Source organism: Littorina saxatilis, linkage group LG9 (genome assembly GCF_037325665.1).
Source record: "Littorina saxatilis isolate snail1 linkage group LG9, US_GU_Lsax_2.0, whole genome shotgun sequence".
Lineage (NCBI taxonomy): Eukaryota > Metazoa > Mollusca > Gastropoda > Littorinimorpha > Littorinidae > Littorina > Littorina saxatilis.
The window spans coordinates 62,751,408-62,766,407 of NC_090253.1; the positions used below are offsets into that span (position 1 = coordinate 62,751,408).

Below are 15,000 nucleotides of genomic sequence, written 5' to 3' on the forward strand. Positions count from 1 at the left end.
ATTAGAATGATTGGAATCAAAGCAGGAATAACTTCGGCATGCAAATGCATTTATTTGGCGAAATCAGTACAACAGTAAGCTAGATTTTTTCCCTTCAGTTTGTTTGCGTGACTGAATTTTGTCTTCAAGAATGTACCACTTGCTTGATTTTGATTGTTTGTTCAGCTCATTGGCACGAAATGCATCTTGCAAAATATCAATTTGTTGAATGAAAACGGAATAAGTGACGTTCTAACATTTATCTGCTTGCAAAAACAATCGCAAGGATAGATCTATCTGCTTCATTGACAGACAGATTTTCATTGAATTTAAAAAGCATGACTCGGTTTGCAGGCTCTCCGATTAGATCTATCTAGTGTTTGTGTTCTTAGATTTATTGGCCATGTGGGCTGTTTACGATCATAACACAGTGTTGGTTTGTGCTGGTGCAATCTGCAGATCAAAGGGGATTGACCACATGGTGATGCAGTGATCAATGCAACTTGTGTTCACCACTCAATGCCTTCTACCAATCTCAATGGCAAAACGAAAGGTACAGTAACATGCTTGTGATTTCACATTATGTAATGTCTCTGGTGATCAACATAGTTTTTAACTCTAGTCTAACTGATCATGCTTATTACTATTAGTATTCAATTACATACGATATATTCTCCGCCCCAGCTTCACCCTCACCCCATAGCACTGCCAATCAGCCTCTACACTACAGTCCAACAACTACACCTCTAAAAGCCCCCCCCCCCCCCCCCCCCTACCCTCCGTGCAACATATGGTCATAGGGAGTGCTCTAATTGTTCCAGAACATACCCGACCACACTCATACACAGGGTACTGACAAAGGAACTTTTTTTTCAGTCTCCATCAGGGCTGTCACCTAATATATGCAGACAGGTGTAACGGACGTTTTAGCAGCCACTGTACCACACATGTCATATAAGGTAAATATAGGTATGTTAGTATATTTACAAACTGTTCACTCTGTTGGTTTTTCTTGCAGCATTTATTCAGAAACTCTGTAAATTGTGGCAATTACATATGCAGACGTTCAACTTATTATTGAAGAAATAGAATCAAAATTGGTTTATTAAGTATTTGAATTTTGATCATGTGATCAGAGAAACAGTTTCTTGAACAGCTAAGCTACAAGTGAAGTACAAGGACAACAACATAAACAGGTGACTGGAGACTCAGGCATTGTTTTTTTTTAAATATGCACAGCAATGTTTACTCAGTACTGGGGGGGGGGGGGGGGGGGGGGGGTGGATTTAAAGTGTTCTTTTGGCTTCCAGAGAGGTGCTACGCCTGTTAAGATGGAAATGAAATAGAATAGTTGATGGTAAGGGTTATCACAAAACAGCAAGGATAATGTTGCATGCCTGTATTTTCAGTTTGAGTTTAAAAAAAAATTAAATACTAGTTTTCTGATTAGCTATAATTCACGTGAGAATATTATAAGATGCTACCTTTTTTAATTTTTTTTTTATAAGATTAGCTCATTGAGTCTGACAGGAACATAATTGAGGAATGCTTATAATTTCTTGGCCAGCTAAAAAAAAATTAAAACCCTTGAAATGAAGTTTACGCAGGTTAGATGTGAGGATATCTTAATTGGGATAATGCATTTACCAGTAATTACAACGAGAGATTTACTTAGAAAAACTGAAGTCATTCATAAACAATAATTATGATTACAATCACAGAGTAAGGGGAAACATGGCCTTTGGTCTGGAACAGTAGCTGGAATGGTCTACTTGTCAAACCTGCCTGAATGTGCTTTTTTTATTTTTGTATACCTAGTGTGAACGACGTTTAGGTATTTGCAGACTAATTATTGTATTGCTGTTGTTTGTTTGTGAGTTATGTTATGGTATGTCCTAAATTGGTCGGAATTTGTTGTGTAACAGTATGTTCTCATTTGTAATTTGTTTCTCCATGACCCCAGAGGAACAGACTTCATATTAAAACCTCGAGACCCTGAAAATACTTGCATACTAAATTTTTTATTTTTTATTGGGGATAGGCAAGCTCTTGAATTCTTCAAGCCTTGAGAAACTTTCCAGTCTGATATACATGTACCAGAAAAAAGTGTGATCCTAACAATAACATGAATACTTAATTCAATATGTGCAGGAGCTACTTCGGCAGACCCATATGGCTAGTATCACAATGCAGGGAAGGTGAGTTCATTGATTTATGTTTTTTCCACCTTTTCTGTGTTTGATGTCAGCCGTGATTACCCAATGAGAACTTCAAAACATGTTGCTGACTTGCGAAAACCCAACCATCACATCTGATGTAGTTGTGTAGCCCATCTAGAGGATAGAGCATCTAATTTCGTGATAGCATAGCAATGTTGTGTACCTGACTAAATCTCTGCACATCACAGTGAAGTCTTACTTTATGATCATATGATTCAATACCCCCCCCCCCCCCCCCCCCTCCCCCCGACTAAACAACGAAGAGCAGGCACTACACACTCACATAACTACCAACTCCACAATGTCATTTCAGAATCAAGCAATCAGGAGAATGAAAGGATTCACCAGTGCTCCGCCACTCGGTTGGATAGCCATCACTATGCACAACAAAATCCATTATTGAGGGTTTCTTGGTCGTTTCTGAAGCTAGGGCTTGGAAGCTTCACATACAAATATTCCTAAGAAAAATCCTTGTCCTTGAGTAAGATTCCCAGTGAATGGGGCCGAAAACAACAAAAATGAATACTATTTTTTTTTTTAAATCAAAACATTGTTAAATTTGTTATCTTACTCATTGTGAAAGTCTGACCAAATCTGCGACATTGAGGCAAACAAGTTGGGGTGGGCCTTTAACTAAATACTCTGAAACCAGCAGCTGCTTTAAGTAATTGTATGTGTGTTGTCATTATGTACTGCTTGCACTAAATGCATTTTCTTTATCTCCTCAGAATCGAGCCACCCAGAGAAAGACCATTGACATGCAGGGCGCATAGTAAAACATATAGAATTATGGCGTGCAAGTCGGTCGACAGGTGCCAGCCATTATCATCATAACAAGCAATGCAGATCATAGTTCCTTATGTTTTATGTTGTGCACAAGTCCCTAGATCTGCTTTAATTTTAATGTAGAATTTCATTATCAGATAATTTGAAACATTTTGTTTAATTAAATTGTAAATACGTCCAAGTCAATTTGCAGCATTTTTTCTTTATTGTTCTTCTATATACCCTTAAAACTAACACATAGTAAAAACAAGAAATGTTTGTTCAAGGGAGATCATCTAAAGCTTTTTTTTTTAAATCTGTAAAATTGCATAGTGACATCCTCCAAAAATAAAATGTCTTAAGAATAAAGGTATCTACACGGGTTGTCTACCTATTTCTTGATAGCTTTGCTTTTAAGTATAACTTTTTTTCTCAGAATATTTTTTTTAATAAGTTTTATTCAAGGGAGGCAATAAACAATATTTACAAAAATGTGTCCAATTGTGTGCTTACAAATATTAACATTTCTTGTAGCCCCAAGAAGTGTGTTTTGTCTTGTAACTATTGTGATTTGAGAGCTTTAGCACTGAATGCTTTGCATCCTAGTGTGAATAGCATTGTAAAGCTTGCCTCTTGCTAATTTAGAGCAGTAGAATAGAAAGCAGCCTACTCCACAATCTTCTTTCATATTCTGTGCATACTCCTTGACAAGAGAACCACGAGATTTGTTTTTATTCCGATGTTGCCTTTTCTATTCAATTAAATACTTAAATCCTACGTGCTACACAAACCTTTTTTGTGTTGGTTTGTTTGTTTATTTTTATATTTTGTAAGTATAGACCGTACTAGAGACCAGTCTTTCACCGCCGTATGATTGATCTGGAAATCTTCGCTAAGCAGTTCAATAACATAATTAGTACATGGCTAAAGCATTTTTGCTACTCCACTCAAAATATGTCTAACTACGCACTCGTACTCTCTCCCTAACATAACACTTGTTCATGCAAAATTGTTTGCGGATCAGTAAAATTTGCGTGAAATATTGAATTGCGAATTTTTTTAAATTTTTGTTGTTGAAAATTACGTAATCTTCAAAATAGATGAGTGTTTACTGAAGCGATAAACTATTTAATTTTATACAAGTTAATAAGAATGGTTTGTAAGATCAAATACAAACCAGCAATACAACTGCTGTCGATAGATTACCCCCCTTGACTTCTCTGTCTGTTGGGTCAAACTACGCCAGACATTTCTCTTCTAGTGGCTCCATAGCATGAGATACAGGCTCCGAGGCAGAAACTGCTTCGTTCTGAACTTGAATACATCGGTTCCTCTCAGTTACATAGTCTTTTAATTCCTTCTGTCGTTTCAATGCAACAGGTAATCAAGCCTGTGAGTGTTGCATACTGTATCAAGTTCTGGTGTATTGGCGATCGAAAAGTTTACGAGGTAGTTGCAGAATCGATGTTTGTACGTACCTTTCTGGTCAGTTATCAGGAGATAAAAATTAAAAACAAATGACATGTATGCAACATAAGAGGCTAAAAGGCTAAGAAACTTGATGCCTCATCTGTCTCGGTTGCTAGTCTTCATCGTTCATACTCATAGCATATATAGCAATACCATTTGTTGTGTAGAATCAATATGTTATTTTTTCTGAAATAAAATATTCACGAAGAGGGTTCGATTCTGATCGAGTGAATATGTGTGTCAAAAGCTGAATAAAACAATGCGTTTGTCTTTGATTGGTGAAGTAGAGCTGAAGCTTTTTGTGCTGGATGTAAGCTTAGTTGGTTTTATCACACACACACACACACACAACCCTGATGTTTGTCAAAAATGTTGCATGTTCCTGCTTCACAAATGCCTGCACAAAAGCACACGGATGTACACGTACCTACCTACATACCCGTGCAAACAATCTACCACTGCAACACCACAGCCCCACACATTTATCCAAAAGTTGTCTGAATATCAATACTGGCAATCTTGGTATTGAACGGGGAACTCTACTTTCATGGCGTATGTGGTCTAGGTCTCATTTTATACATGCTAAACCACCCTTACAAAATAAAAAGCCACACATCGTGTAAGCTAATCGACTAAGCAAAAACCAGACACGCGAACAAACAAAAAACGAATACTTTGATTTTCAACAAACTTAATAACAGATTTAGGTAAATAATTATGCCATGCAAGGAACATTTCTATTGAATTCGGTCGATGCTTAGATCTAGAAAAACACCAGCTCACTTTATGGGGATTTGAATAGTGCTGTTTCATGAGTTCCAGATCTAGACTGACAAGGTAGTAGAACATTTATTTTTAGCTTGCAAAATTAAACTTGCCCTGCAGTCACCTTAAGTCGAACTGCTTTCCCTGCCACCGGGTGCAGCAGTTTGGCGGGGGGAGGGCCATAGAGTCGGCAAACTGGGAGTGGAACTTGACGAAATGTCACCTAGGGCCTAGTACGATAGCTTCTCTTCGGATTGACGTACAAACAGCGTCAGGGCCGCTTCAAACTTACATACGGATTACGATTCCTATCCCCAGTTTCTCATGTTGGTAACCACTGGCTATTTGTCAGATGTGTCATTCTCCCACATTTGAACGATGCTGTAGTGCGAGCCGGTCAAAATGCCCTTTAGTTGTCAAACCACGTTCTCTTTTTCCGCACAAACTGTTTTGCGTTCCGGACCGGAACACACTGAGGAGATGATCATTGACTATTTCTGATTGGACAATGATGCCAACGCCCACATGACCCTAGCTACAATGTCAAGGTCGGAAAGTCGTGAATAGCGTTCACGGGATACCTCCAGCTTCGCTGGGATAACAGCACTTTATTGTCCATTAAAATATTACATAAAAATGGAAATTTTTCTTCGGCACACCCTGTCTGCCTACACATCAACATCATCCTTTTTTCCTCAGCTTTGAGTTTCATCGGTTCAAACCAATACATGTACTAACAGACCAGTCTGGTCAGGTCTATCTTTCAGTTCAGAACAATACATTTACTAACAGACCAGTCTGGTCAGGTCTATCTTTCAGTTCAGAACAATACATGTACTAACAGACCAGTCTGGTCAGGTATATTTTTCAGTTCAGAACAATACATGTACTAACAGACACACGCCAGTAAATACAGCAGCCTATACTCACGTCTGAGTGACGTGACATGTAAAATTAACTTCAGACTGACTGTTTCTCCGCCAATTTCAAGCGGTACAATTATCTTGAGGGAGAAAATCATGGCAAGATCTTGCAACTGAAGCAGATTTGTGATGTAATTTGATCGATTTTACCCAAAATTCGATTTATTAGAAAACACACCGAGCGGTTACGTCCCTTGATTAAGAACAGAACTATTTTGCGTTGAAGCTAATTTCAAAGTCAAAATACCATTCTGTCATCACAAACAAGAATCCAGGGGGGGGGGGGGGGGGGGGAGGTCTATCTTTCAGTTCAGAACAATACATGTACTAACAGACCAGTCTGGTCAGGTCTATATATTTAGAGTCAGGAAAGGAGCAGGGCCGGCTCCTCAAACTCTGTGTTCCTGAGTCCTTTACGCACCAGAAGCAGAAAACACATACTACAAATTCATGGGGGGTGTCCCAAGACGCAAACAAAATAAGAACAGGGATGGCCAAATCTCAAAATATTAACTCGCCAGCCGGGCGAGTAACTTCAAGAAAGTCACCAGTCTGGCAGAAATATTAACTCGCCAGCTGGGCGAGTAACTTCAAGAAAGGCACCAGCCTGGCAGAAATATTAACTCGCCAGCCGGGCGAGTAACTTCAAGAAAGTCACCAGCCTGGCAGAAATGTCACTGGCCCGGTACATACCACAGATGATCTGCAGTGTTTATATATATATGGCTTTAAAAATATTACAACCAAAGGTGTTGTATTTACGCAAATATTGCCACACATGATCTCTTTCTGGAACTTTCTCTCTTTTTTTTCACTGGCAATGTTAATGCCGACACTCTTGGACATTTTCCTCAGCTTTCTCTGTTTTGCCCAACTGAGTGAAAGCTGGGCTCTGATCTTTGTTGACAATTTGGAGGAAATGTGTACTTGTGCACAACCAGCCGCCTTCAAAATATCACTTCGTTTTTGTTTTGTAGTTACTGTCAGTTCTGTGCTATGTTGTTTCACGGAGTCGGCAGTTGAAGAACCAGAAAACTGTGCACGCATTTTCTCAAGATATTTTGCGCGTCTCTTTCTTAAAGGAGTGGCTGCAAGGGACGACGTTTTCCTTGGTTTGACAACCTTTTGTAAGACTATTGGTTGTCCATTTGTCTTACATGTCACTGTGTTCTTGTCATCCGACTGTGCCAGTTTGATACGCACCAAACGGGTTAAGTAGGCCTCTTCTTCTTTTGTCAGGGGAGATTGCAGCTGTTGGACTGGACGAAGTTTATTCCTTTTGATGTTAGTGGGAGATTTGACAGAAACTGACAACACAGGTGTACAAGTAGGATTATCTATCGCCGCGTGTGGTTGTGGCCGGGGCGTTGATGTTTCTGGAATATACACAGGTGTACCGGTGGGAATGTCTTTCGCTGTTTGTGGTTGTGTCCGGGGCGTTGACGCTTCTGGAATAGTGAAAGAGTCGCTGTCCGTGAAGGACACACATCCACTAATATCACTCTGGTTTCCTTCTTTTCGAGCAGACAGGAAATCAAACAAGCGCTTCTTAACGGTTTTGTGGGGCAAAGACGACGCTTGAGCTTTGAAATCAGTATCGTCAGAAACGTTAGTGTGACCGGAACTGGTGGAAGCAATTTGCTGGTCGGAAACCGTGTGCACTTGTGTAAATGTCTTGTAAGGTTTCACAGGTCTCCCCCCTTTAGCCTGTGTTTTGAACTCACAGCAAACAGAACAGTCAGTAACTTTCAAAGAAGGGTCAAATGGTGTCCAAAGATGTTTTGCATTTTCAATTTGGACGAAGGCTGCCTGGAGACTTACTTCAGACGGGTTGTCAGACGATCTGAGCCTTGTCAATCGCATATAACATTTGGAACAGAAAGTCCGCGAGAAAAAATCGGCATTCGTTTCTTCTGCGATGTTTAGGCCGTATAACCTTGCAAGATCCGACTCATACTTTATGCACAATTTTGCTGGGTTAGTGTCGTACTTCCTCTTCGATCTTTCTCCACATATTCTGCAGAGAGCTTGGAGTCTCTCAAAGTGAAGGCTTTCCTCATGCGCCTGTGAAGCCATACTCACCCCAGAGCGCAGCTACAAAAAATGTGGGAAGCAACACAAGCCAACAAATAAAAGCATAGAAATAAAACACACGGACAATCCTGCCGCATTTCCCTTCTGTTGGATAGAACTACCATTCACTGAATGAAATCCAAAGTTTGAAGATAATTAAAACTTGAATGTTGATGCAGGGTAACATTTTTGTAACACCACACACCGCTGATATCCAAGTCATATTATGAGTACAAAAATCAAAAAGCGGGAAGCAACACCTGATCACATCCTACTAGAAATAAAACACACGTGTGAATATGCACCATTTCTCTGTTACTTCAAGGAACAACCATTCACAGACACAATTCCAGAGTATGAACACAAACACATGTTGCAGTCCAGAGCGAAAATGATTTAAACACACCAAATTGTGAAAAAAAACCACACAGCACTTCCCCGACACATGCAGTGAGCCGCGGCTGCGACCTAGAGTAAAGCGCTTCTTTGGTCTCTGGCAACGTTGAACTGCGTTGATATGCCTCGCAGCCCAATGCGAACAGCGATGAGCAGACAAAGAGTGCAAAGGTGTTAGGTTGCACATCCTGCGTGCTGGAAGGTGTGGCTGGGTCGCTATATACATGTTCTGCGCGAACTTAGAATCCGGTTTCATTCTAGAATGGACCGGGTCCAGGTTGGAATTCTAACCCTGCGCAAGTACAGGGGTGGCATTCTAGAATGAAACCCTTGTTGCTGGTCCATTCTAGAATCGGCCGTGCGCAAGGTTGGAATTTGGGTCCAAGTTGGAATAGTCATTTCAGTTAGACTATCACACAGCCAAAGCCACAAATGTGGATTTTCTGTTTGTTTTTGTTTTTTGTGTGTTTGGTTGGGTTTTTTTTCCGGGTTTTTTTACACTTTACTCAAAGACATCGTGAATTGGGATTGTGATGTTCTGAAAGTGATTCGTGACGATTTTGAGAGACACTCAGCACTGATCGCTACGAACGGAAATTTCCGGACTGACGGTGTTTTGCCGATCTCGCTTGTAACTTTTAATCTTATTCATATACATGAAGTTGGTCTTCTGAATTGTGAAGATATAATGTCAACTTTTTTTTTAAACCTGTGACAACAGCTCTATAACTCACTCTGTCCTTCTGTTGGTCTGTCTGTCGGTTAGTCGGTCTGACCGTCTGTCTGTCTGTCTGTCAAAAAAATTGTCAAAAACCCGGACATTTCCGAGAGGGAGACAGCGCTGACATTGCAAGCGGCCGCAACCGGCTCTCATCACAAAAACAACTGCCCTGCAAACAATACCGCCCTGGTAGTCCCCCTTGCTATGGTCTGCCTTCGTTTATTGCGTACTCAGGAGTGTCAACTTTCTTGACATGACATGACATCGCAAGATCGCCAAAGGATTTTTTCAGGGGTAGACAAATCAGCCCCATTTTATCAAAGGGAAGGTGCAGGTGGAGATAATTCAAGGGAAGACAACTCTGTCTTACCTACAAACATTACGGCCCTCTTTATTCAAGGGTTTCATTTTAGAATGGCACCCCTGTACTTGCGCAGGGTTAGAATTTCAACCTGGACCCGGTCCATTCTAGAATGAAACCGGATTCTAAGTTCGCGCAGAACACATATACACTTTGCACGGGCTGTACCCTCCTCGCCTGTAAACTAAAACAGCAGAAAAGGGGTCATTGGAACAGCCGTGGACCAGAATTTGCGAAGGCCAGCCGTGCGAGTTGCCAGGCGGTTTCTACTAGCCCGGCCGATTTGTTACTCGCCCCTGGCGATGGGGCGGACAATTTGGCCATCCCTGGAGAAGAGTGGGTTCCTGGCAGCACAATATATATCTGTTATCATGCATACTGTCAGTATACCAGATCTATACACTTTTCACCCTGTACATAGTTTTAACCTCCCCACCTTTTTAATCTCCCTGTTTGCCGGAGCTAACCACTCGCGGTAAGTGATTCAACCGCATGACTCTGAGACGTTCGCAAGAACCCAGTTCTCTACGGAAGAAGAAGATACCGATATCAGTTTACGGAGTTAATTTAACCAGAGACATACATGATTTAACCCATATGGCCATAATGTTTTTGTAAAGGGATGAGAGTTGGCAAGGAATATTGTGCCTTCCTAGGCTCAAAGTTAAGTGTTGGCAAGGAATATTGTGCCTTCCTAAAGCTTGTTCTTCTTCAGCGTTCCAGAATTTTCTGGTTACATGTGAGCTCGTTTGCCCATTTGGGTTCCCCAAACTATACTCAGAGAGCATAGTCAGCTTCACTCCGCTTTTGTTGAGTAGGCATGCTGGGTATTTTCGTGTTTCCATAACCCACCGAACTCTGACATGGATTACAGGATCTTTTCCGTGTGCACTTGGTCTTGTGCTTGCGTGTACACACAAAGGGGGTTAAGTCACTAGCAGGTCTGCCCATAAGTTGACCTGGGAGATTGGAAAAATCTCCACTCTTAACCCACCAGGCGGCAGCGACCGGGATTCACTTGAAACTCACGACCACCCGATTAGGAGGCCGACGTCATACCACCACGCCACTGCGCCCGTCGTTCTTCCTAAAGCAAGAACATGATCCTCCCTGTCCAGGCCCCCTCTATGTTGATTATATAAGGGGGGAGCCCTGAAGAATCTGCTATTATTGGATATTTTCAACCGGTGGCCAGATACAGTGGAACCCCCCTTTTAACCTCCAAAAAAGCTGAGAAAATCAGGTCTTAAAAATGAGGGAGCCTTAAAAATTGGGGTAAGTTTACAGGGGTTCGACAGTTTCAGCCGGTGAATACGATGAGAAATGATTGGAGGCAGGCTCCTAGTCCTAGAGCGTTGGTGAGGGTATGAGTGAGAACCTCCCTGGCCAAGTCTGCATTGTCTTGTGATGGCTTTCAACTGTTCAAGGTTATATCGCGACGGGGAAAGGGGGGAGATGGGATAGAGCCACTTGTTAATTGTTTCTTGTTCACAAAAGCACTAATCAAAAAATTGCTCCAGGGGCTTGCAACGTAGTACAATATATAACCTTACTGGGAGAATGCAAGTTTCCAGTACAAAGGACTTAACATTTCTTACATACTGCTTGACTAAAATCTTTGCAAACATTTATGACTATATTCAGACCTGTTTACCCTAAACCCGAGGCAAGAGTACTTTCCCAAAAAGTTGAGTGTAATTTTCAAAAAGTTGGTGTACTTTGCAAGCAAAGCCAAATGGGGAAGGGACAATGTACGCGTGGGTGCAAACATGTTTGTGTAAGAATAGTATGTCTTGTGAACACCTTCAGAATTTAACTCCGTCCAATACACCAGGAATAAAACAATTTTATTTACCTGTCAGTTTATAGCATTATAACCAGTGTCTTCCGATGTCATATTTCCCAGCATGGGCAACGGAGAAATTATCTGATTTACAATTACTTGCAGTGTGCTTGACTTTTTCCCATAGTAGACTCCACAATTCCTGGCTCTTGTCTGTGTTTCTCAAAGAAAATCTGCTGCGTCTGCTGTTTCAGGGATGTTGCTACAAATTCATACCTATAGGACAAATGTCCTGAGTTCTTCAGCATCAATAGGACATTTGACCGCTTTCAGAAAGTGTAATAGGACATTATGAATTTGCGCCAAACAGCTTTTAACACATTCCATGGAATTGTTCCAAAGTCATGCGCCCACACACACACGCACACACACACCCACGCGCGCGCGCTGTAGAACACACACATAATATAGTAAATACATCAACACAGTGTGCGTATAATGTTGTATTCATTTAGTTTCAAAGAAATCACAAAAAAGAAACCAACATGAACAACTTCAGAGCTCTTACTTTGATTACAAACTGCATGATTTGGATAAAAGTTGAAAAACAAAATGATCGGTTTGATCTAATGCTGATCTTTTGCAGGCTTTAGTTTTTTTCAGCGGCATAATTCAGTGCTTCGTCTCGTATCGAAAACAAAAGCAGACGACAAATTTAGTCAGTTGGAGTTGTCTCCCGTACTCCTGTAGCAAGCACTGATCTAAAAATATTCCACTATTATTAGATCAGTGCGCTGCACCGAGACGGTTATACCCAAACGGCGCATACCGCAAACGGTTCGGGAATTCCCGACAAAAGAAAAGATCCGCACGCGGCACTGGCAACTTCAGTGTCAGCTGAACACGAGAGCGTTCGGTCTTTTAGAAGATTTGAAATGAAAATTAACGAATATCGCGCTGTCCGAAGGAATGGAGTACATATCGGACAATGACCACGCTCAGGCTAAAACGATAGGACATCTGACCGACATGCGGCAATGTGAATCGGACATTTGGGGATTTTCATCGTATATGTCCGATGCCTGACGCCTAACGACATCCCTGCTGTTTAGACTTGGTACAGTCATACGAAACTGGCACATTTTTTCCGCTTCATTTTGCCACGATTGTCCAGACGATCGCACGTGCCAACAACTGAACAAGGTTTCCACAGCTGAAGACTCGCTGTCATGGTTATCTCCCTTCGACCGAAACCGGTATCAGTTGTACCATTCCGTAATCAGCACACCAACACCGGAAAACGTATTCTAGACTTTTTCTTAGGCGTATTTTGTGCGTGTGTCGCGTATTTGCGTACCGATAATAATTTGGCGTACAAAATACGCCCAAATCGAACTGGTAAACAGGTCTGTATATTCTATACAAGAAACACTTAACAAGGGTAAAAGGAGAAACAGAATCCGTTAGTCGCCTCTTACGACATGCTGGTAAATTCTTTCTTGTCCCAACCAATATGGGACTCCCCCTAACCCGCGGGGGGTGTACATGTGCAGACAAAAGCAATTGTATGATGGCATAAAGAAGGGTTGTCATCATGATTTCACACAACAACAGACACACAGCATAGAACTTTGAAGGGCCTGTGACAAAAAGTACACTGAACCCCCCCCCCCCCCCCCCCCCCCGTTAAGACCCCCAATGTTTAAGTCTCCCTCCCTTTCAAGACTTTTCTTTCATAACCGCTGGAAGTTTACCCCATTTCAAAGACTCCCTCCTTTTCAGAGGTACTAAAGTAGAGGTTCCACTGTACCTGCTGTTGAGGCTGGTGTGGGGTACTGGTAGTGGTGAGATGTGCATAGCCCACTGGCGGGTCACACGCTGTTTGAGACTGGTGTGGGGTACTGGTAGTGGTGAGATGTGCATAGCCCACTGGCGGGTCACACGCTGTTTGAGACTGGTGTGGGGTACTGGTATTGGTGAGATGTGCATAGCCCACTGGCGAGTCACACGCTGTTTCCCCACTCCTGGCTACAGCATGCGGTGTGGTAGTGGTGAGATGTGCATAGCCCACTGGCGGGTCACACGCTGTTTGAGACTGGTGTGGGTACTGGTAGTGGTGAGATGTGCATAGCCCACTGGCGGGTCACACGCTGTTTGAGACTGGTGTGGGGTACTGGTAGTGGTGAGATGTGCATAGCCCACTGGCGGGTCACACGCTGTTTGCCCACTCCTGGCTACAGCATGGGGTGTGGTGGTGGTGAGACAAGGGTCCTGAAGAATTTGCCCAATAGGTGTAGTGGTGGTGAGACCAATTTGTTCAACAGGTTGCTGTGGAGGTCTGGGCTCAATGTGGACGCAAGACACATGTTGAAATCTGTTCTCCTGGCGGTTGTCATGGCGACGCTGTGCGGCAATAACTCGCTGCTCTTCTCGTTGCATCTCTCTTACTTTTTTTGGTTTTTTACGACTACCGGCCATTTGTTCGGCAAACGTTTTACACACATTACAGTCAGCTACTTCCACTTTGGAGTTGTATTGTGTCCACATCACTTTTGTTTTTTCAAGGTTATTATTCACTGCTTTTGACACACCTTGAGTTCGAATGTTAGTTTTTTTTAGTTGGCTGAGACGAGCAGAGCATGATGTACACAATGTACTTGAGAAAGTGGTGCCATTGGCTTCTTCAGAAACTAGAATACCGTGAAACTGAAACAACACTGATGCGTAGCTTTTGCAATGCCTAATGGTATGACGTTTGTCCTTCGCTGACTTTGATCTTCTGCCACACGTTCTGCACATAGCATTTAGCCTAAATATGTGGAGATCTTCCGTATGTTGCACTGCCGCCATTCTTAACGGGGACACCTTAATTCAATAAATTGAAAGAAATTGACACCAATAAACAAGCTAAACCATGTACACACAAACAGACAGACAAAAACATAAGCACAATTACAGTCACAACATTAAGTAGGCCTAAAGAATAAACACATCATATGCTTAAGAACACAAAACAAGGGGGGGGGGGGGGGGGGGGGGGGGGGGGGACGCAAAACAAGCAACAACAAAACAGAAAAGATGAAATGCACCGGAGGCAAAGTATTTACAGTCAAGATGCATGTCAATAAAACATCTTAAATTCAGTCACATCAAACATCCTGCATTAAAACCAATCATAATAATATCCTCCCCAAAGGCCCAATACAATGAAATTGTCAAAGTAATTATTATTTTCAAAAAAGCACAAGCTCAACTGTAGTGTACATACTAACTTAGTACAGGGTGACCCCAAAAAAAAGAGTACCCAAACAAACTTGAACTCGCCGCATATGAGCATAACTTTCCTGAAAGACAAGCTAGACACAAAAATTTGGAGCATTTTCTGTGCATGCAGAGGCTACTTGTGTGTGTAAATACATTTTATGAAGATTGCTTTATTTTTGTTCAATTTATTACGTTTATGACGTTTTGTTTGGGTACTCTTTTTTTTGGGGTCACCCTGTACCTACTTTATCAATAACAAACTAAAACTGTACTTTCATCAC

The 15,000-nt window shown here is 41.8% G+C and overlaps 2 long non-coding RNA genes across 2 annotated transcripts in view; both read left to right on the plus strand.

Annotated features, from left to right (window-relative positions):
* Positions 1 to 3,171, plus strand: part of LOC138976732 (uncharacterized) — a 3,933-nt gene extending 762 nt beyond the window's left edge. Inside the window, exons 2-5 of the long non-coding RNA XR_011459131.1 lie at positions 439 to 532; positions 856 to 938; positions 2,131 to 2,177; positions 2,927 to 3,171. This is a non-coding gene — a long non-coding RNA (uncharacterized lncRNA). The remainder of the gene's footprint in view (positions 1 to 438; positions 533 to 855; positions 939 to 2,130; positions 2,178 to 2,926) is intronic.
* LOC138976765 (uncharacterized) overlaps positions 1 to 15,000 on the plus strand; it is a 103,708-nt gene that overhangs the window by 32,906 nt on the left and 55,802 nt on the right. The window lies entirely within an intron of this gene.